The sequence below is a fragment of the Palaemon carinicauda genome, chromosome 27, assembly GCF_036898095.1.
Source record: "Palaemon carinicauda isolate YSFRI2023 chromosome 27, ASM3689809v2, whole genome shotgun sequence".
NCBI classification, from domain to species: Eukaryota; Metazoa; Arthropoda; class Malacostraca; order Decapoda; family Palaemonidae; genus Palaemon; species Palaemon carinicauda.
Genome location: NC_090751.1, coordinates 38,364,604 through 38,381,029, shown reverse-complemented (window position 1 = coordinate 38,381,029; position 16,426 = coordinate 38,364,604).

Below are 16,426 nucleotides of genomic sequence, written 5' to 3'. Positions count from 1 at the left end.
CAGGATATCAGTATTTACTCCAAGGAGGTATTTTAAACCAGGCTGTATAACTCTCCACAAAAAACAAGTCAAGGGAAAGTTTTAAATCTTTTGAAACCAAATTGTCCCTTTCAAAACTGTCAGCTAGAGCGGCCTAAAAATTTCCCTAAAGCAAGCATAGTCCTGAAACTCAAAAAAAAAAGCCTTGTAAAACTATACAAACCTAAGCATGAAGGAAAATGTTTTGAATTGATGTGGGAAGATCATAACTGTTTAAATATTTTTCTTGAAAATCTTTACAATTAATAATTCCCAAATAAAAAAACCACAGAGATACTGGTGTCTTTAAGGTGAATATTCCTGGACCAATATGAGAAATCATTACCATCACTAATAACTAGTTATTGGTGGCTATTGATTTTATCAAACCATTAATTCTCCGGATATCTTGACATATTATAAATTCAAATTCAATTTCAATACTTTGCTCCAGTAACCAATGGAGCAAAATGATTTGAATTATTCCTTAAACAGGAGATAAACAGGAAGTCTTCAGAAAACCTGAGATCTACAGGAAATTAAGCTGTGAAATCATCATAACATCTCCAAATAAGATCCATATTTTCCATATTAAAAAAAAAAAAAACTTAACATGAAAAGAGAAATAAATTTTGTCTACATTTTTGTTTCAGGCCTTGATTAGGAAAAAATCTTCAAGCTAGATAACTTTTGAAATTTTTAAAAAGCCTTAAAATTTCTAATACACCAAACCATCAACAATTAACCAATGATAAAATATTCGCTTTCTGCCCTTATAGATTTACAGAGAGATTAACTTTCTGGACAGAAACTTCATACATAATCAGTTACTAACAAGGTAAACTTCGATAACTTGGTAAAATTTACCACCGTATGTACAACCAGTCGATTAACATAAGGTAGGAATTATTATCTTACCAAATAATGTATATCATGTGCAATTCTCTAAATTATTCATCATTATGAGCAGGCTTAACATCAGAGCAGAAAAAAAGGAACTAAATTACTGCTGCTGAAATTTCGTTAGTCAAAAAAAGCAGCATCTAAACAGAGAACTCAAAAATAAAGCATAACAATTGCCAAGGTTTGATGTCATCTAGGTGCCTTTGATGTGTTCTAATTAAAGACAAAGCTTAATGACCAACAAATACTTACAGAATAGAAAGGCCTAGGGGAAAGCATGGATAGAAACACAACTTTATAATATAAGATAAAACACAGAGTAAAAAACCCAGAATTTTTAGTAGCTTTCCAATCTATCAAACTTTGTCCAATATCCATAGGTACCACCAAGAGAACAGAATCATAGAAATAAAATAAACAATAGAAATCACTGTATAAAAAGAAAGAGCTTCACTCAGTAGACCCTTATTTGATTGAGAAACTTGTCATCAGTTGAACTGATCACAAAACTTTATCAAGTAAAGTTAAGATCAAATATCTGGAGTTATGAAGATAATAGTTCTAAAAACATACATATTACCATATAGTCAGATTGAAAATATTCTGTCATTTTTGTAAAAATAAGAAAAAATTAACAAATATACAACGAAGCTTGTTTGTGAAAAACTAGCCATTTAATATTAGTAAAAGAGATTTAGCAAAATATATTTTCTGATTTATAATAGTACACGGTACTATAACCAATTGTTGTCACTTCAAATGCTAAATACAAATTATAGCTATCAATCATCCAAAAATACAAATTCAGGAAGGATAAATACATTATTCCAAATGTGCTTAGAAGAATGGCAATCTTACGAAAATTGTGGTCAAATCAAATCAGAATAAAGTGGTAACACGTGAAACTTGTATAACCTTTTACTATACACCGCATAAAATAAGATATTCCCAACATTTTTAGACCTTGCACAATAAATTAGTGAGAGTGAGATATAATATTGAGACTTCTAGTAAATTTATCATGACATAAGATACCAAAAGACAATTGGTGATCATCAAAGTTATTGAAGTGGTTATTCAGTGGTACTCAATTTTCAAATGAAGTATAATAGATTTGCAGTTGAATCTTAACAGCTAACTTTACCAGATTATTAGGGAATATCAAGTTTGTCTCACTGCAAACAGACCTATACAAGAATTTTGAAAATTAATTCTTCCCACACTTAAAACAATGTCATGTGTTTTTTATGAAGTCACAGGTCCTAAATTCCACTGGCACAGTAGAAGAGAGATTTTCTTGTGATTAATGGACATCACCATTAGGACATATCCGCCGTCATTCATTTGATAATTTCAAGCAAGTGACAAACTGTATTCTGAAAAAAAAATATTATGAATTACTCCCCTTACAATTTAGGACAAGTAAGATGCTTTACTAGGCAAACTGAAACATATATCATATAAAACCTGCTATTAGATGAGATTATAGAAAAAAAATTTTTTTTTTTGCTTTTCATAGCAATTCTTTTATGAAAATCCACAAAAACAAGCACGATTGCATTCAATATATTCAGTTAATAAAAATGTTTTAACATGCAATCTAAATGAATAATTTAGATTTTATATAAACAAAACTTATTTTATTCCTGAATTTTCTAGAACTGGTATTCTTATATGGAAACTAGCTTTAACAATGGAAATTAAGGTAAAAATGGGTGTGCACAAAATTGTCCAGAAATTATATGAAATGTTTCAAGTAACTAAAGGAGTCACATTTAGAGCAATAGCAAACTCAAAACTTCTCAATATGAAAGTAATTGGTTTTATTTCAATTTCTTTATTATTTTATCTTCTATAATTAATTTTTTAAAATTTACATAAGAATTAGTAAAATTATCAATTTACAAAAGATCTAAGCTATACAAATGTTAAATTTCAATATTCAACTGATGTGCTTAAGTAACCTTTACATACATACAACCTTTTTTAACTTCAAAAATTCCTAATAACTTGCAAAATTTTATTCAATGTAGATCTCATTTATGCCTATCTTAAATTTTATAAAAAGAGACTTTGACTAAATATGTTATTTTCATTAGTAAAATAAATTTTTGAATATACTTACCCGGTGATCATATAGCTGTCAGCTCTGCTGCCCGACAGAAAAACCTACGGACGGAATACGCCAGCGATCGCTATACAGGTGGGGGTGTACATCAACAGCGCCATCTGTCGAGCAGGTACTCAAGTACTCGATGTCAACACAGAACCAATTTTCTCCTCGGTCCACTGGGTCTCTATTGGGGAGGAAGGGTGGGTCCTTTAATTTATGATCACCGGGTAAGTATATTCAAAAATTTATTTTACTAATGAAAATAACATTTTTCAATATTAAACTTACCCGGTGATCATATAGCTGATTCACACCCAGGGGGGTGGGTAGAGACCAGCATATATGTTAACATTAAGAGCTAAGTATTTCGTATTTCATTTTAGCAGTTATTCAAAATAACAAACATAAAATTAATAAGTACCTGGTAAGGAAGTCGACTTGAACAATTACTCTGCCTTTTTAAGTACGTCTTCCTTACTGAGCCTCGCGATCCTCACAGGATGCTGAGCGACTCCTAGGAGCTGAAGTATGAAGGGTTGCAACCCATACTAAAGGACCTCATCAAAACCTCTAATCTAGGCGCTTCTCAAGAAAGAATTTGACCACCCGCCAAATCAACCAGGATGCGAAAGGCTTCTTAGCCTTCCGGACAACCCAAAAACAACAATAAAAAACATTTCAAGAGAAAGATTAAAAAGGTTATGGGATTATGGGAATGTAGTGGTTGAGCCCTCACCCACTACTGCACTTGCTGCTACGAATGGTCCCAGGGTGTAGCAGTTCTCATAAAGAGACTGGACATCTTTAAGGTAAAATGATGCGAACACTGACTTGCTTCTCCAATAGGTTGCATCCATTACACTCTGCAGAGATCTGTTTTGTTTGAAGGCCACTGAAGTCGCGGCAGCTCTAACTTCATGTGTCCTTACCTTCAGCAAAGCATGGTCCTCCTCATTCAGATGGGAATGAGCTTCTCGAATCAAAAGTCTGATATAATAAGAAACTGCATTCTTCGACATAGGTAAAGAAGGTTTCTTAATGGCGCACCATAAAGCTTCTGACTGTCCACGTAATGGTTTAGTACGTTTCAAATAGTACTTAAGAGCTCTTACAGGGCATAGTACTCTTTCTTGTTCATTTCCAACCAAATTAGAAAGGCTTGGAATCTCGAACGATTTGGGCCAAGGACGAGAAGGAAGTTCGTTTTTGGCTAAAAAACCAAGCTGTAAGGAACATGTAGCCGTTTCAGATGTAAATCCAATGTTCCTGCTGAAGGCGTGTATCTCACTGACTCTTTTAGCTGTTGCTAAGCAGACGAGGAAAAGAGTCTTCAAAGTAAGATCTTTAAAAGAGGCTGATTGAAGTGGTTCGAACCTTGCTGACATAAGGAACCTTAGTACCACGTCTAAGTTCCAACCTGGTGTGGCCAACCGACGCTCCTTCGAGGTCTCAAAAGACTTAAGGAGGTCCTGTAGATCTTTGTTGTTGGAAAGATCTAAGCCTCTGTGACGGAAGACTGTTGCCAACATGCTTCTGTAACCTTTGATCGTGGGAGCTGAAAGGGATCTTTCCTTCCTTAGGTATAAAAGGAAGTCAGCTATCTGAGTTACAGAGGTACTGGTTGAGGATACTGATTTTGACTTGCACCAGCTTCGGAAGACTTCCCACTTCAACTGGTAGACTTTGAGAGTGGATGTCCTCCTTGCTCTAGCAATCGCTCTGGCTGCCTCCTTCGAAAAGCCTCTAGCTCTCGAGAGTCTTTCGATAGTCTGAAGGCAGTCAGACGAAGAGCGTGGAGGCTTGGGTGTACCTTCTTTACATGCGGCTGACGCAGAAGGTCCACTCTTAGAGGAAGTGTTCTGGGAACGTCTACTAGCCATTGCAGTACCTCGGTGAACCATTCTCTCGCGGGCCAGAGGGGAGCAACCAACGTCAACCTTGTCCCTTCGTGAGAGGCGAACTTCTGCAGTACTCTGTTGACAATCTTGAACGGGGGGAATGCATAAAGGTCTAGATGGGACCAATCCAGAAGAAAGGCATCTATGTGAACTGCTGCTGGGTCCGGAATCGGTGAGCAATAAATTGGGAGCCTCTTGGTCATCGAGGTTGCGAACAGATCTATGGTAGGCTGACCCCATAAGGCCCATAGTCTGTTGCAAACATTCTTGTGAAGGGTCCACTCTGTTGGGATGATTTGACCCTTCCGGCTGAGGCGGTCTGCCATGACATTCATGTCGCCTTGAATGAACCTCGTTACTAGGGATATGTTTCGATCTCTTGACCAGGTGAGGAGGTCCCTTGCGATCTCGTACAACGTCATCGAATGAGTCCCTCCTTGCTTGGAGATGTACGCCAAGGCTGTGGTGTTGTCGGAGTTCACCTCCACCACCTTGCCTAGAAGGAGGGACTTGAAGCTTCTCAAGGCCAGATGAACTACCAGTAGCTCCTTGCAGTTGATGTGCAATGTTCTTTGATCCGCATTCCACGTGCCCGAGCATTCCCGACCGTCCAATGTTGCACCCCAGCCCGTGTCCGATGCGTCCGAGAAGAGAAGGTGGTCGGGGGTCTGAACAGCCAGTGGCAGACCCTCCTTGAGGAGAATGTTGTTCTTCCACCAAGTCAGTGAAGACTTCATCTTCTCGGAAATAGGAACCGAGACCGCTTCTAGCGTCTTGTCCTTTCTCCAGTGAGCAGCTAGGTGAAACTGAAGGGGTCGGAGGTGGAGTCTCCCTAACGCGATGAACTGGTCCAGTGAAGAAAGCATCCCTATCAGACTCATCCACTGTCTGACTGAACATCGGTCCTTCTTCAGCATGCTCTGGATGCATTCTTGGGCTTGACTGATTCTGGGGGCCGACGGAAAAGCCCGAAAAGCTTGACTCTGAATCTCCATTCCTAGGTATACTATAGATTGGGATGGGACGAGTTGGGACTTTTCCATATTGACCAGGAGACCCAATTCCTTGGTCAGATCCAGAGTCCATTTTAGATTCTCCAGACAGCGACGACTTGACGCAGCTCTTAAAAGCCAGTCGTCCAAATAGAGGGAGGCTCTGATGTTTGCTAAATGCAGGAATTTGGCAATATTCCTCATCAGTTTGGTAAAAACTAGAGGTGCCGTGCTTAGGCCAAAGCACAGGGCTTGGAACTGATATACAACCTTCCCGAAAACGAACCTTAGAAAAGGTTGGGAATCTGGGTGGATGGGGACGTGAAAGTAAGCGTCCTTTAGGTCTAACGAGACCAGCCAGTCTTCCTTCCTGACCGATGCTAGAACCGACTTTGTCGTCTCCATGGTGAATGTCTGCTTCGTGACAAAGACATTCAGAGCACTGACGTCTAGCACCGGTCTCCACCCTCCTGTCTTCTTCGCCACTAAGAAGAGACGGTTGTAGAAGCCCGGGGATTGATGGTCCTGGACTATGACTACCGCTCCCTTTTGTAGTAAGAGAGACACCTCTTGCTGTAAAGCTAGCCTCTTGTCCTCCTCTCTGTACCTGGGAGAGAGGTCGATGGGAGTTGTTGCTAGAGGGGGCTTGCGCAAGAATGGAATCCTGTACCCCTCTCTGAGTAACTTCACAGACTGGACGTCTGCGCCCCTGTTCTCCCAGGCCTGCCAGTAGTTCTTGAGCCTGGCTCCCACTGCTGTCTGAAGAAGGTGGCAGTCAGACTCTGCCTTTAGAGGACTTGGAACCCTTCTTCTTGCTCCCGCGTTGACTTCCGGCATGAGCACCTCCTCTGCTGGAGGCTCTGCCACGAAAGGGCGGAATGAACCTTGACGCTGGAGTGTCCATCCTGGGTCTAGGTACGGAGGGCAAAGGGTTGGCTTTGCGTGCGGATGAAGCCACCAGGTCATGAGTGTCTTTCTGGATCAAGGAGGCGGCAATCTCCTTGATCAACTCTTCAGGGAAGAGACACTTCGAGAGCGGAGCAAACATAAGTTCCGACTTTTGACATGGGGTGACTCCCGCTGACAAGAAGGAGCAAAGGTGATCCCGCTTCTTGAGGACCCCGAACACGAAAGAAGCCGCAAGCTCACTAGAACCATCCCGTATGGCTTTGTCCATGCAGGACATAATGAGCATGGAAGTTTCCTTATCAGAAAGGGAGGTCTTCCTGCTCAACGCTCCCAAACACCAGTCCAAGAAGTTAAAGACTTCGAATGCACGGAAAACTCCTTTCATAAGATGGTCCATAGCCGAAGGAGTCCAGCAAATCTTGGAGCGTCTCATAGCCAGCCTGCGGGGAGAGTCTACCAGACTTGAGAAGTCGCCCTGGGCAGAGGCAGGAACTCCCAAGCCGAGAACTTCTCCCGTGGCATACCAGACGCTAGATCTGGAAGCAAGCTTGGCCGGGGGAAACATGAAGGTTGTCTTCCCAAGTTGCTTTTTGCACTGCAACCACTCTCCCAGTACCCTTAAAGCTCTCTTGGACGAGCGAGCGAGTACGAGCTTCGTAAAGGCAGGAGCTGCTGACTGCATGCCTAAAGCGAACTCAGAGGGAGGCGAGCGTGGTGCTGCAGACACAAACTGATCCGGATATAAATCCTTGAACAGCGCAAGCACTTTCCTAAAGTCTAAGGAGGGAGGCGTGGTCTTGGGTTCGTCGATGTCCGAGTGTTGGTCGTCAAGATGTGCAGCTTCGTCATCATCAGAGAGTCCATCGTCTGAATGTTGAGGAGGAAGAGGCAACGGAGTAGGTAAATGCTGGACGGCTGAGTCCGGCAGCACGGGTGCATGCGTGGCTGCACTGGACCCAACATCATGCCACTGTTGGTCAGTCTGAGAACTGGCAACAACCATAGCTGAATGGGGGCGCAAAGCGTCTACTCCCGACTGTGGTCGGATAGCGGAGACCACCGTGGGTTGCGGAGGCTGACGCACCGCGTCAAAACACGGCAGCTTAACTCCACCCTCCTGTTGTTGTGGTAGCACACGCACGTCAACGGAGGGTTCCGTGCGTCTGTGAACGTCATCATGCGTCTGGCAGGGTCGACTGCGCATGGGTGGAGGAGCTCTCACAGCTGGAGTGTGGGAGCAGGCAGCCTCAGCGTCTGCTGGGCGCACAACCGTGGTTGGTTGTAGGCTAACGGGTGCAGCGTCAACCTTCTCCGCACGAAACTCCTGCATAACAGCAGCTAAATGAGTCTGCATAGACTGCAGCAAAGACCACTTAGGGTCTACAAGAGCTGGTGCGGCAACAGACGGAGTTACTGCCTGTTGCGGTACCACTTTGCCTCTCTTAGGAGGTGTGCAGTCGTCGGAGGACTGCAGCGAGTCCGAACTGACCCAGTGGCTACACCTGGGCCGTTGGACTTGCTCGGAAGGGACCTTGCGTTTAAGAGGCCGTGAGACCTTGGTCCATCGTTTCTGGCGAGAAACCTCTTCCGCAGACGAGGAATGAACGGGCTCACTCGTCTTCTTGTGGGTGGGACGATCTAGGAAAGATACGTCCGAAACCACGGAGGGAACGTCTGTCCGCTGATTAAAGCCTGTCGAACCCTTTGGTCGTACGACATTGCTTCTCCCCTGGGCTTGGGAGCTTGCAAGAGGTCCCGGACTGGGAGGACGACAGGCACGAACAGACGCACCCTCATGCGTAACACTGACACTTTTCACTGCACTGACACTCACTTCACTTCCCACTGCACTTTTACCTTTCAATTCCCTGACGTCAGCCATGAGTTGATTGCGGTCATTCGCCAATGACTCGACTCTCTCACCTAGAGCCTGGATGGCCCGCATCATATCTGCCATTGAAGGTTGATGAGAGCTAGCAGGGGGGTCGGGTGCAACCACTACAGGGGAAGGAATAGGTTGTGGGGCATGGGGAGAGGAAAAATCAATTGAGCGAGACGAACTCCTCCTGATCCTATCCTTCTCTAGCCTACGTGCATATTTCAGGAATTCTTGAAAATCGAATTCCGAAAGCCCAACGCATTCCTCACATCGATCTTCCAATTGACAGGCTTTACCCCTACAATAGGAACAAATGGTGTGCGGATCGATAGAGGCCTTCGGAAGACGCCTTGAACAGTCCCTAGCGCTACACTTCCTGTACTTGGGGACTTGAGAAGGGTCAGACATCTTGAATTAGTCAAAGGGGGGAAATTCAAAATCTATCCAAGTCGTCAACAAATAATCCAAAATCCAATAAAAAAATGCAAGGAAGTATTGAAGATAACTTCTGCACAGCGAAAGCTAATAACCAGAATGAATACTTCACCAAATAACGTGAAAATCAATCCAGAAAACAAGAGCGTATTTAGTAGGTCTTGCCGGTGGCACGACAGAGAGAAAATTGGTTCTGTGTTGACATCGAGTACTTGAGTACCTGCTCGACAGATGGCGCTGTTGATGTACACCCCCACCTGTATAGCGATCGCTGGCGTATTCCGTCCGTAGGTTTTTCTGTCGGGCAGCAGAGCTGACAGCTATAAGATCACCGGGTAAGTTTAATATTGAAAAATATGCATTATGTAGAATGGTGGTTCACTTTTACCATCAGAATTTTAAAAGAAACTCATCTACAACCAATATAAATGTGCCTTATTTTGTACAAATGATGGCTAAATTATTAAAACCTGAAATATGACAAATAAGGAAGTAATCTTTATTTTTCCTAACTATTGTGTATAACCCCGAGTCTTTTACTTAGGAGTATGACACCAGCACAAGCTGGAATACGAGTTAAAAATTATAATGAAGTATCAACAACTGGCCGTAGTTACTGGTCCAGTAGCAGGGAAAGCACCACCTGCCTGCTTGCTCACTGACAAACAACTTTGGGTGCAGCTGGGACTTTCTGGGAGCTTGGTAATGACAGGAAAGTATGAGTAAAGAACTCAGGTTTGTATAATTACGGAAAAATATAAATTACTTCCAAATTAGTAATTTGATCCAATATACTAAACCTCATCCTTAGGCGGGAGGACGTTTCCATTCCAACTGGTTGGAAAACTTATCCCGGGCCACTCAAAACTCGTGCATGTAAAGAGTTGAGGATTCTAACACCACACGAACTAATGGTTTAGCAATACCAGAGGGTAAACAGACCTGGCATCAAGGATAGTTCTGAGCTGAATATGTGTTTTAAGACCTGGCATATATATCTAATGGATATGTTTGAAGCTATCCGTATAGGATACGTATATTTATGGATTTGCCTAGCTAAGTCACACTCCCCCCTATAAGGAGTGTGGAGAAAAGACTTCTACACTGAGTAGAGAATAGCAAGAGTGGAGATTACCTGCATCCCGACCCAGTCCAGCTGACAAGGCTTTTGAAAGGAAAATAAAATGGCCAGTCATTCTTTAATTTTGCCCCCGACTAATATGTAACCTTTACCCTCAATCTGATGCACTTGTAAGAGAAGGACACTCCAAAATCAAACCATTGTTCTCTAGTCTTGGATAGTGCGGTGACGAGCAGCAGAGTCCCTGGAGGCAGGTGAAGGTCCAGAGGCAGGCGAACATCGGGAACCAGGCCAAGCAAGGCGAGAAGGTTCCTCCGAAGAGGTGAGCTGCAATAACGAGGCTGATAAACCAAAGAGGCGTTTCCTAACCGACGGTGAAGGAGCATCACTTAGGCGAAGAGGAGGACAAGAACGACGGGGTCTACGACCACAATGATGCTCCATAGGAGGAGGAGGAGGATCAGCAGCAGCAGGCCTCCGAAGAGGAGTTTCTATGAGTGAACCCTCTCGGGAGGGGGAAGCATTCGCAGGAAAGACAAGCCAAGCACTTTGCTCCCCTCCCCCGAAGGATGGTCAGCATGGGGGAAATGCAGTCTCTGGCAACGGCGGAAAAAGCATACAAAGACGAAGAGTTGGCTGGCAGGGCAGAAAACGAGTCCTCTGACACTGCGACGTCGACGAGGGCCAAAGAGTCTACTTCTGTTACCGACGAACGCTGCAACCCAGCACCCTGATGCAGCAGCTGGAACAGAGCCTTCTTGGAAGGAGAGCCGGGCAAACACAGGGACGGCCAAACTTGTAATAGAGGAGACAAAGACAAGAATCTCACGGGGGGAGAGGTGGGGCCGCTTCGCTAGGGGAAGAAACACTGTCTCTTGAGAAGAGGTTGACAAGGAGTTATAAGGTCTACGCTACTGCTTGATGGTCCCTTGGAGGAGACCGTTCGAGCAAGAGCTTCGGAGGAAGGTCGAGAAGCGAAAGAAGAAGCCCTGGGTTTCTTCTGCTTCAAGTAACCTTTGAAGGAGAAGAATCCCGTTTGGACTTCTTCTTAAGCTAGAGACCGAACCTTTCCAACTGGGAGGCAGACCACTACCAGCCTTCATTACAGTTGTTAGATTCACTACATCGTTGAACCCTGCAGACCGGGCCAAGGCAGTGAGGATCAGTGCCCTCTGTGGACATAAAGGTACTGCAGGTGCAGCCCTCAGGGCTACAGCAGGTACGCAAGGCCGCAGGAAGGCACAGACACACACACTGAAAAGAAAGACAAAGAGTAACGGCAGTCCAAATATGTGAGGAGAAAGAGCGGCAACAACCGTTCTCCATCCGAGCCAAAAGCAATGTAGAGCACAGTCACAGGTGTGTGTGAGTGAGAGGGGTAGCTGGCTATACCCCCTACACCCCGCTAACTAGCTGGATGAGTAGTTAACCCTTGCTTAATTTTAACGGCACTTCCTTTCAGCTTCGCCGGAAGTAATACCTCTAAGTAGTATAGATTTGTATTCCAGATACAGAACAAATACACATCTATTCAGGAAGAACAGATGGAGTTGGAAGAGGTGTAGGAATGATGATGACACCAAGAGCAGAAAAGGCATTAACTGAGCAGAGATCTGTAAATAGTAGATTGTTACTTGCAAAATTTAAATCAAAACAGTGCAATATAACAAATTAAGAATCAATTTGTATTTTTCCTAACATACAAACCTGTAGTTCTCTTTAGTAGGGAATCAATTTCCGCGATGCTGAAAACTAGCCGATAGCTTTTTCAACTATTGAGCTCCCTCCTTTAGCTAATTAGCGGTAAGGCGGGGGGGGGAGTGGGTGACTGGCGATCAGCCGTCACTTTGAAATTCGGCAGGACTTCCAGGGGGTAGGTGTTGGCGGGCGCAGTACATGTGTAAAGAAGACTACAGGTTTGTATGTTTGGAAAAATACAAATTGACTCCTAATCTGTTATTTGTTCTGACACAAAATACAAACCATTACGTCCTCTTTAGTAGGGATTCACCTTCAGGAGGGTGGTAGTCCGGGTCCAACTGGCTGGTTCACTGTCCCGGGAAGCCTCAGGATACTCATAGAAGTTGCGGCTGAGGGTTCCTGACACCTCGTCATCCTTCAGGTTGGCGGCCTTCTCATATGACAACTGAAAGAAAGGTAGTCGGTTAACATCGGTAAAATAATACGGTTGTGTGTAGCAGATTATTGTTCCTGATGTCACCCAAAACCCCACTCAGCTTGGGAGATGGGAGACACCACCAGTTGTCAATGATAACTGAGGCTGCTCAAAATAAAACGATACTAACCCACAGTTAGAAGAGGTCAGCTTATGCAGAGGCTCTCGGACGCTGTGACCCTGACCCCATGAGAGGGGGAAAAATGAAGAATGAAATACTCCAGTCACTCACTCATTCATTCCAGACTTACTCGCGAGTAACGTCCGCCATCGATCAACTGATACTTGTCCTAAAAGGGAGTCGAGGTTTATACCACATCTTGTGCTGCTACCACAGGCCCTAGCAAGAATGTGTCTAGGGCCCTGTGGGTGATGTCTTGCAGGTAATGGGTTGTAAAGGTAGTCTGGCATTTCCAGACACTTGCCTGTAGTACCTGCGTGACTGAAAAGTCCTCTCTGAATGATAGTGAGGTGCCTATAGCTCTCATGTCGTGTGCACGGGGACAACGATCTGTCGATTCTATGACACTCTCGATGACTTGACGGATCCATGAAGAGATGGAATTCCTTGTGATGTGTCGCTTCGTCCTCCACGTGCTGACAAAGAGTCTGTTGAGATGAGGACGGCATCCTCTCATTCGTTTAGAGTAGAGCTGATCAGGATCATCGGTTACGGAATGGAGACTCTCAATCCGAAAGGACCTGAATCTAGGATCGGCTACTGACGGATTTTGAGTCCTGGCTACAAACTCTGGTATGAAACCGAGTGTAACCTGACCCCATCCCCTTGAATAGGCGATGTCGTAGCAGAAACCGTGTAGCTCACTGACTCTCTTCGCAGAGGCCAGTACTACTAGGAAAGCCGTCCTTAGTGTAATGTCTCTGTCGGAGGCCTGACGAAGAGGTTCGTAAGGTGCTCCTTTCAAGGAACGTAGAACCTTTAAGTTCCATGGAGGTGATCTGACTTCCGTCTGAGGGCAAGTCTGCTCGAAGTTTCGTAAGAGAAGAGACAATTCTCTCGAGGAGGAAATGTCGACGCCATTCAGTTTAAAGACGAGGCTTAAGGCCAAGCGATAGCTTTTCACCGTCGACACTGAAAGGCATTTTTCCTCCCTGAGGTACAACAACAACTCCGCTATTGTTGGAACAGAGGCACCAACCACAGAAGATTGTCCACTTGGCCTGATAGAGGGGCAAGGTGAACTCTCTGAGGTATCCAGACATGTACCTCGCAACCAGCTCCGAAAAGCCTTCCTTGCGAGGAGCTACTAGGTAACCTCCAGGCGTTGTAGTGGTTTGCGAACTGTGGCCAAAGGTAGCACCCAAACTGCCTACTATCCGGATGCCGACCACAACCCGATGTTCACTACACAACAAACATACAACGGTGGAATACCCCCAAAAAACCTAAATAACAGGTCAAGAGAACGGAGCTCTGGGCACCACCCCTTGATTTATACTGGGCAAGGGGACCCAGCTAGAATCTTGTTTTTTATCATACCTTTCATTGGGCTAGCTGGATTATAAATAAAAGTACAAGAACATTAGGTGAAAGGGAATATTATAATTAATAACAAAACACAGTGTGGGAGGAAAGAATTATGATAAATTACTGTACTTATGAGCTTCAAAAAACAGTGGTGGAGAAGACATCGTGGTGAGAGGTTCTGAAATGAAATGCTGTATACATAAAATAGGCAAAAGAACAATTTATTTGAAAAACTGTTAGGAATACCGTAATGTATCAATCAAAATAATCAAAGACAAAATCAACATCCCTTACGTTAACTTCAGCATCCGGGTGACAAGATAAACAAATTACAAAATCAAGATTTCCACTGGGGGGGGGGGACACTCATAAGTGTTTCTATTCAGTACAAGTATTAACAAAGACACACCTAACCATGTATCTATTTGGGCAAGTACCAGTATGCCATTTCAATAGTTCCAGTTTACTATTAATGTTTATGACACTTGAAAGTTTGTGGTCTTCCGCAAAAAGACGGTTTTAGGCCCCTTTACGTTCACTTGGTTCTGGGGCAAACATTTAAAAGAACTTTCCATCACTAAGTTCCAGTATGGAATCACCTTTTGTGATCTGGTGATGTGGAGTAGCAATATCTTGATCCTTAAAATGTTTTACTAAACCTCTAGATAGGTCACTGTCAGAACACACTGTCAATACCAAGTTTGAGAAGTTACTCATGTAGCAGGACAGAAATGTTTACATTAACATTTTTTTTATCAAGCTGATTAACCCTATAAACAGACTCGGACATAATACAGCACCCTTACAATAATTTTACTTGTGCCACATCTCGACTAAACTTCTGGTTGCCTCTCCAAAAACCCTACAGAGAGTAGGGCGTGCTGCAAAAACAAATGTGGTTAGACAACTGGTAGGACCAAAAAATATTACAATACCCCTTAAAAATATAAATAATGCTTCTATTCATGACTTTCTGTTTTAAAAATAAATGAATTTGTTGCTGGCAAAATATGTAAACCTAATTAAGAAAAATTGAAATCTTTACAGTGAATATATGGAAAATCATTATAGTACAGTACTGGGGCAGAATATCAGACATTATGACAAAAGGGAATTGATAATGAGAGTTACTTTAAAACATATATAACCCAAGCTTGTTATATGTGGAAATGGTTTGTATTTTCCCCAACTATTATTAATTTTTTTCACATTGTGAAGTCAAATCGATTTCACCGCCCTGAGGAAAATCTCGCTGTGTGGTTGTCTGAGAAGTTCTGGACAAGGTAGTAGCTCGCAGAGTGTCTTGGCTAGCAGATATAGCACGTCTGTAAACCATTCCATATGTTGCCAGAGCGGAGCTATCAAGGTCATCTGAAGGTTGTGTGATTCCTGGATTCTGTTCAATAGCCTTCTTACTAGGCAGAAGGGGGGTGTGTAGATGTCCAGATTGTTCCATTTTTGCTGGAATGCATCGTGCCAGACCGCTTGAGGGTCCGCCACTGGGGAACAACATATCGGAAGCTTCCGGTTGAGAGACGACGCAGAGAGGTCTATCATCAGCGAACCCCATAAAGTCAAAACTTTGTTGGCTTTCTATTGGTCCAAAGACCATTCGGAACCCACAATCTGAGACTTCCTGCTCAGATTGTCTGCCAAGATGTTCTTCTTGCCCAGGATGAAGCGGGCTGATAGGGTTACCAAATTTTCTTCAGTCCATCTTAGGATTTCCACAGACAGCTGGTAAAGGGGCTGTGAAAAGGTACTTCCTACCTTGATGTGGGACATTACCGTAGTGTTGTCACTCATCAGCACTACTGTGTGTCCTGAAGAAGATCTTGAGGGCCAGGAATGCTGCCCTCATCTCTAGGAAGTTTATGTGGCATGACCTTTCGGATTCTGACCATAGGCCTGAAGCAGTCAGGTGTGATAGATGAGCCCCCACCCTTCTTATGACGCATCTGTGAAGAACATTAAATCCGGGGGAGGAGAGAGGATTTCCACAACCAGCTGGTAACGGGGCTGAGAAGAGGTACCTCCTTGCTTGTTGATGAGCGACAACACGCTTGTTGATGAGCCACAACACGCTTGTTGATGAGCCACAACACACTTGTTGATGTGCGACACTACCGTAGTGTTTTCGCTCATCAGCACTAGTGTGGGCCCTAAATGGAGCTGTTTGAAGGTCTTGAGGGCCAGGAATGCTGCCCTCATCTCTAGGAGGTTTATGTGGCACAACCTTTCGGATTCTGACCATATGCCTGAAGCCATCAGGTGTGACAGGGGAAGAGAGAGGAGATCAACACCCCGGAAGAGGTTGGTGTTGGACACCCACCACTCCAGGTGTCTCTGCTGCTCTGGACTTACCGACACTAGCGTGGCCGGTGAGGACTCCTATTGTGCCCAGTAGGACTTAAGTCGCCACTGTAGAGACCTTAGACGAAGTCTGCCATGTGGGACTAACTTCTTAAGAGAGGTTAGGTGCCGTAGCAATTGCTGCCATCGACGAGTTGGTCTCAGAAGAATGGATGAGCTA